We start from the raw sequence: 6,000 nt of genomic DNA, 5'->3' as shown, positions 1-6,000 counted from the left end.
CCAACCAATAAGCATCATCCTTACCTCTGCTCACTTATTTATCAATCAGCCTCCAACTGCTCACTTTCCTTTCCAAACTCATTGAAATGAACATCCAATACCAGAGGGGAAACAGAAGATGGCAAGGCTATCCCTCTGCTCCTCTCACCAGCCTAACCAGGCTGTTCCCCCTCCCTCTTACAAAAGTTTTCGGAAATAACCACACATAAAAAGAGGGCTAAGCAAATAATTCAGTGTACGACATCTACCTTAAACCAAACTGGATCCCTATGCTGACCCACAAACTACCTTCTCAATGACTAAAATGCATCCGTCACATAAATGCCACATAAACTGTAATCCCATGAACCTCCATTTCCCAACACCAACCCTTGCAACCAAAACCTATCTTGACAAGAGACTTCACAGTTATCAACATACCCCAACCCTTGAAACCAATGAACTACCAACCAAGATTCAGTAAGTTCAGTTAGCCTTGTCACCCATACAGCTACAGTAGTAAGAACTAAATCCTCCTTGACCAACTGGACTGCCTTACCCTGCTCCCATGCCTGACAGCTAACTAAATCCTTCCCACCAAAATTCTCCCCATAGATTGCTATAATACACATTAAACCAATCTAACAGTGCCGTAACATATGCACAACTTATAAATGGTAGTTTGAAGTCCTGCAGATGACATTTAAGCTAAATGCAACATGACACCTTATCAGGCATGAACAGCACAACCCATACCCCCATCCTATTAAGTAATTGAAAGTGACCTAATCCCCAACACTCCAGGAAACCCACACTCAACTAAATTAAAACTGCAAATAATCAACATCCCTAACTGTCCTTCCATTCCACCTTCTAACCAGTCACAATCCCCCCAAATTATGCCTCCCAACATGCCTCCTCCAATAACATTTGTCAACCAAGGCAAATCCTCATCAAAGGATCATTATGGAACTCATAAACAGAGACATAGGGGACCTACAGACACTTGACCCCACCCAGTTCAGCTTTGTAAAGGGCAGATCCTGCCTTTTAAACCTGGTTGACTTTTTCGAAACAGTCACTAGAGCCATTGATGAGGGCAAAGCAGTCCATACAGCATACCTGGACTTGGCTAAGACCTTCGACACAATACCCCTCTCAGGCATCATAGATAAGATAAACAGCTTAAAAGTAAATCCTTATGTCACTAGATGGGTTGCAAACTGGCTAAAGGACAGAACCCATAAAGTTAAAATTGCTGGAGCAATGTCAGACTCAAAGCCAGTCACAAGTGGTGTCCCACAGGGATCTGTCCTGGTTCCCCTCTTGTTCGGCATTTATGTCTCAGATGTTAAAGCAAACATGGGAGGGCTGTGGCTGACAAAGTTCGCAGATGACTGCAAACTAGGCGCCATAGTCGATACCCCAGCAGACACACACATCCTACAAAAAGGCCTCACTGAAACGGACCACTGGTGCCATAGTCACGGCCTTAAACTAAATGCCAAAAAATGTATAGTCATCCCTTTTGGAAAAAACAAAGTACCCACAAATTATCACATAGACAGCAACCCACTGAGTATGGAAAAAGTAATCAGAGACCTAGGGACCCAAGTAGACAGCGACCTCTCATTTGACACCCACATTGCCAAAGTGGTTAGAAAAACATTCTACCTTGCACACCTCATCATGAAGGGATTCACATCCAGATCCAAGGATGTCATTGTACCCCTACACTCCTCCCTCATCAGACCCATGATTGAGTACAATGCCCCATTTGGTATGTACCTCACCCGGCATTTGCAACAGCTGGAGTGACCACAAAAGTACCTCACCAAAAGGATCAAGGGGCTCCAACATATGTCTTATTCTGCCAGACTAAAGAAACTTCAGCTCTATTCAGTAGCATACCACCTGCTCAGAGGTGATCTCTGCCTGATGTACAAGGCCATGTCCAATCAGGATCTGATGGACATGCTCCACCTCAAAAAATCCAAATCCATCAGGACCACGAGAGCTAAAGACTTAAACCTCGGCACAAGTATGAATAGGACATGCTGGAGGGATAGATTCATAACCCAGAGGCTTCCCATGCTTTGGAATAGGATCCGAGTTCGTATTAGGCAGAGCCCCTCACTGACTCTCTTCAAGAGAAATCTTGATGAGTGGATGGGAGATCGTAAGTTTACCCCAGGGGTCACATCTGTGTTCACTGCTAGACAGGGGCACAATAAACTAATTCTATTATATAAGGGGACCTTCATTGTGTCACTACTAGACAGAAGCACAGTATTCTAGATTTATTCTGTACATTTTTGTACCATTTCATGGGGTGGCAAAAGCCACATCACTATGTCTAGGCTTACAAATGCCCCAGGGCAGATAGCCTAGTACTATACTATGAAACTATGAAACTATGAAAAACCATATCCAACTGTCCCAAAACCATCCCAGTGAATTCCCCCAAAGCAACACAATGGTAAAATGCACCAACTTTTTAACCCCACCCATACCAAACCAATTAAACTACCTGGCATGCAACTTCAGTAATCCAAGATGCTGAAGAACATCCTTAATCCGATGCTTGTCCCCAACTTGCCCTCTCAAAAAAAAAAAAAAATATGTTTGGATCAAACTCCATACATTATTACCCTCTGCAGAATTACTGGATGGGTAAATGTAAACTCACCCCAGAGGTTCCACCCATGTCCTGCACTCCCTATAAAAAGTTCTAACCCTGCAAGACTCCACCTTATCTGTTGATAGCCCTGGACTCCCCATAACTAAACCTAACCACCTGCTTCATCAATCTCCTGACGTATCTCATCATTACAAGTCCTCACAAGACTCACATACTGCACAAACTCAAACTTGTATCACTACCTGTGACCTCACTCGATGCATACCACAACAGTCAGCCCCCCCCCCCCTTGCAGCAACACCCTTCGCCTAATGAGACCACTTTGTTTGACGAGCGGCTCATGCAAACTCCATGATGATGCCATATGCATCCACCTTCATAGCACTCCAACTGCTGAAACACACATTGTAGCACCATCATATGTACATCAATCTGTAAAAGAAAAGACAACTGTGAAATTAAAACCATGTCCAGTGAAAAGACAAAGGTCTCCAGAAGATATTATAGATGAAAAATGTCTTTCTTTTTTTTTCCATATAACAGCCAAATATCAACCCACAATGGCCAGTTAGGTATGTCATCATTTCTATATCCAAATGACATTTTATAACAATGAAAACCCTAAGAAAACCATTTCCATAAAGTACCGTTAATGCCCAAACTGTGATAAGGATCACCCGTAGTGTGCTGCATGTAAATTATAACATCACTTTCTAATACTTGCTACCTATTTTTATGCAGACATCATTGATCAAGCTTTATTTAGGTCCAAAGAAAAGATTTTGAATACATGAATACATTACATAGGATTTCTACCCTAACCCTCCCCCATGGCCGTTCAAAAAGCCATGCCATGCATGCGCTCCTGAGAGTATTCTTCCCAGGCAACACACAACCTGCAAAAAATACATCCTGTCAATCCTTACAATTTTATGAGTGTGAACCAATTAAGAGGCAAAGTCCAGCACTCTGTGAAAATCTGCACAGTTGAGAGGAATGTGCAACCACCAACAAACATATGTCTTTATAACATTGGTTGAAATTATATCATATCTTACAAGCCATAACATATTCCCCTTTCAAATGTCAGCAGTACACCCTTCGTAGGGAAAGATTGAAGTCTGGATGCCTTTTTCCCCAAATGTCCTTTCTCCTAATCCCATCATTCTGCACACACATTACACCACCACATGCATTTTCTCCCCACTTCGCAAGTACAACTCCAACAAATTTGCTGCTATCGGGCAGGAACAAGCAACCACAAATTCCCCCCAGCAGAAGGTCCACACCTCCTAATCTCTCAGGGCAGGAAGCCTGTCACAACAGGGGAAACAAAGGCCCAAAACAAGGACACCCCTCAACATCACTCCCAAAAACCAAATCACCAGAATAGGACCTGCACTATCATGGACCTCCTGAAGGACACCAAGACATGCCACAATCCCTAGATCACACCAAGCCACAGAGGATTGCAAGGAAACATCAGTTCCCTAAGGAAAAACCCAAACATGAGGAAACTCTGGACAGAGGAGAGGTATGCTCTGCCCTGTGATCCACCACCCATTTTTAATAAATATCCTTCTCCACCCCTTAAATTAGCAGACTTAATGCCCACTTCAACCTATACTTTGATAAATTCAGCCCCTTCTAGATGCACTCACTGATAAAACTGGGTTGTTTTGCTGCACAGTGAAAAGAAACCCAACTAATTCACATTTGGCCTAACGAGTACCCTACCAGGACTCAGCCAACCCTCAATTTGGTGGAAATGACAGGGATTGTGCAAAACAAAGCTTAATAAAGCTCACATGCAGACATAATCTAAAAACTCAAGAAGTAAATGTACTGGCCAGGAAAGACTGTTGTGCCCTGCTTCTGCCCATTGCAGCAACATATTTTGAGGACTAACCTTTGTAAGCTCCACTCAAACGGTCTTGCCTCTCAGTCAGTCACAATTCCTGTCTTCTTCCTATCCACCTCCTTTCTCCTTTCAACAAAGCTACAAATGTAAGAGGAACAAACAGGGAAAGAAGAAAAAAATTTCCACCAAGGAAAGCATCCAAGCCAGTCTCAAGCACCTCACAGCCATGATGACAATAAAGCCCAGCAGGCAACCACCCGACTACCAGTGCTCACACTGCCTAAGCCCTCAGTCTTGAAAATACACATTCTTACCACTTGCCACACATACCACACTACACCTAAAACCCAGGCCCAAACAAAATGACTACTTACCAAACATTATTCCCTGTCATCACAGACCAAGGCCTACTTACTTTACAGTAACTACTGTTCGTCGTGGGTGTCATACTTGCAGTAGCAAATTCATACTAAAATGTGGGTTCCCTACCCAGTTGCACTTCGATAAACCCCTTAAGCCACTCCCTGCCCTTACCTTATTTCCTCCTAAACATCCCTGATTCCCATTTATCCCTATCATCCCCCCTCCCCTCTTAACTCCTACTAATATATTTATCTAACCGTCCCCTGCCGAAGATGTCCCTGGACAAATTGGTTGGTTATCAAACCTCATTTACCGTTTATGCTAGTTTTATAGCATGACATCCTGAATGGGCCATTCTACCTTTTCACTGCTATCTTTCTATACTAAAGTAGACAATATTGTGACAGTTGAAAGACTGATGACAATATTGTGACAGTTGAAAGACTGATGACAGCAATGAGACCAGTAGGAAACAATGCACTGATAAATGGGATACTTCATTAGATTTGGACAGAAGAACCTAATTAATACAAAATTCTATTATTCGTTCTCATAGTTGTAACTTATCTAAAATGTGTAATGTCTGATATTGTAATTGAAGAATTTTACTAACGTATATAGCAGAAAAAAGCGGCTGCATATGTTCTGATACTGAGGTGACATGATTAGTTGTGTATGAGAGATGCATTTATGCTAATATGCAGTGCTGTACTGCAGTAAAACATTAAAGTTAGTGATATTTACTGCTATTTCAATAAAAGATAAAGTGAGTGTCATTATAAAGTTTGCTATCGTAAAAGTGGGAGCAAGGCCTGCTGTATGTTCATTGTGAGTAATAAACCCATCAAGCTTCCAACTATATTTATATTCTAACTCAAATTGCACAATCTCAGAAGTACAGAAATTATTATTTTGAAAAGGAAATAGGTGCAGAGTGGACTAGTTCATTTAGCTATTAACTCTAAAATGAACTAAAATGAAAAATGTATGTGAAGTTGAACTTACACAGTTTATACTGAGATATGCATTTGACAAACATGTTTTGCAGTGAGTGGTATAAACTAGAATTTGGTTATGGTGTAAAGCATCACCAATCATCTGCAGTGCTGTTTCCCCAAAAGAAAAGTTACTTGAGAATAAACCATCAGAAAATGTT

This window comes from Protopterus annectens, chromosome 1.part1 (genome assembly GCF_019279795.1).
Source record: "Protopterus annectens isolate FY-2018-M chromosome 1.part1, PAN1.0, whole genome shotgun sequence".
In the NCBI taxonomy this organism is placed as follows: domain Eukaryota; kingdom Metazoa; phylum Chordata; order Ceratodontiformes; family Protopteridae; genus Protopterus; species Protopterus annectens.
Note: the sequence above shows the minus strand (reverse complement) of the source record.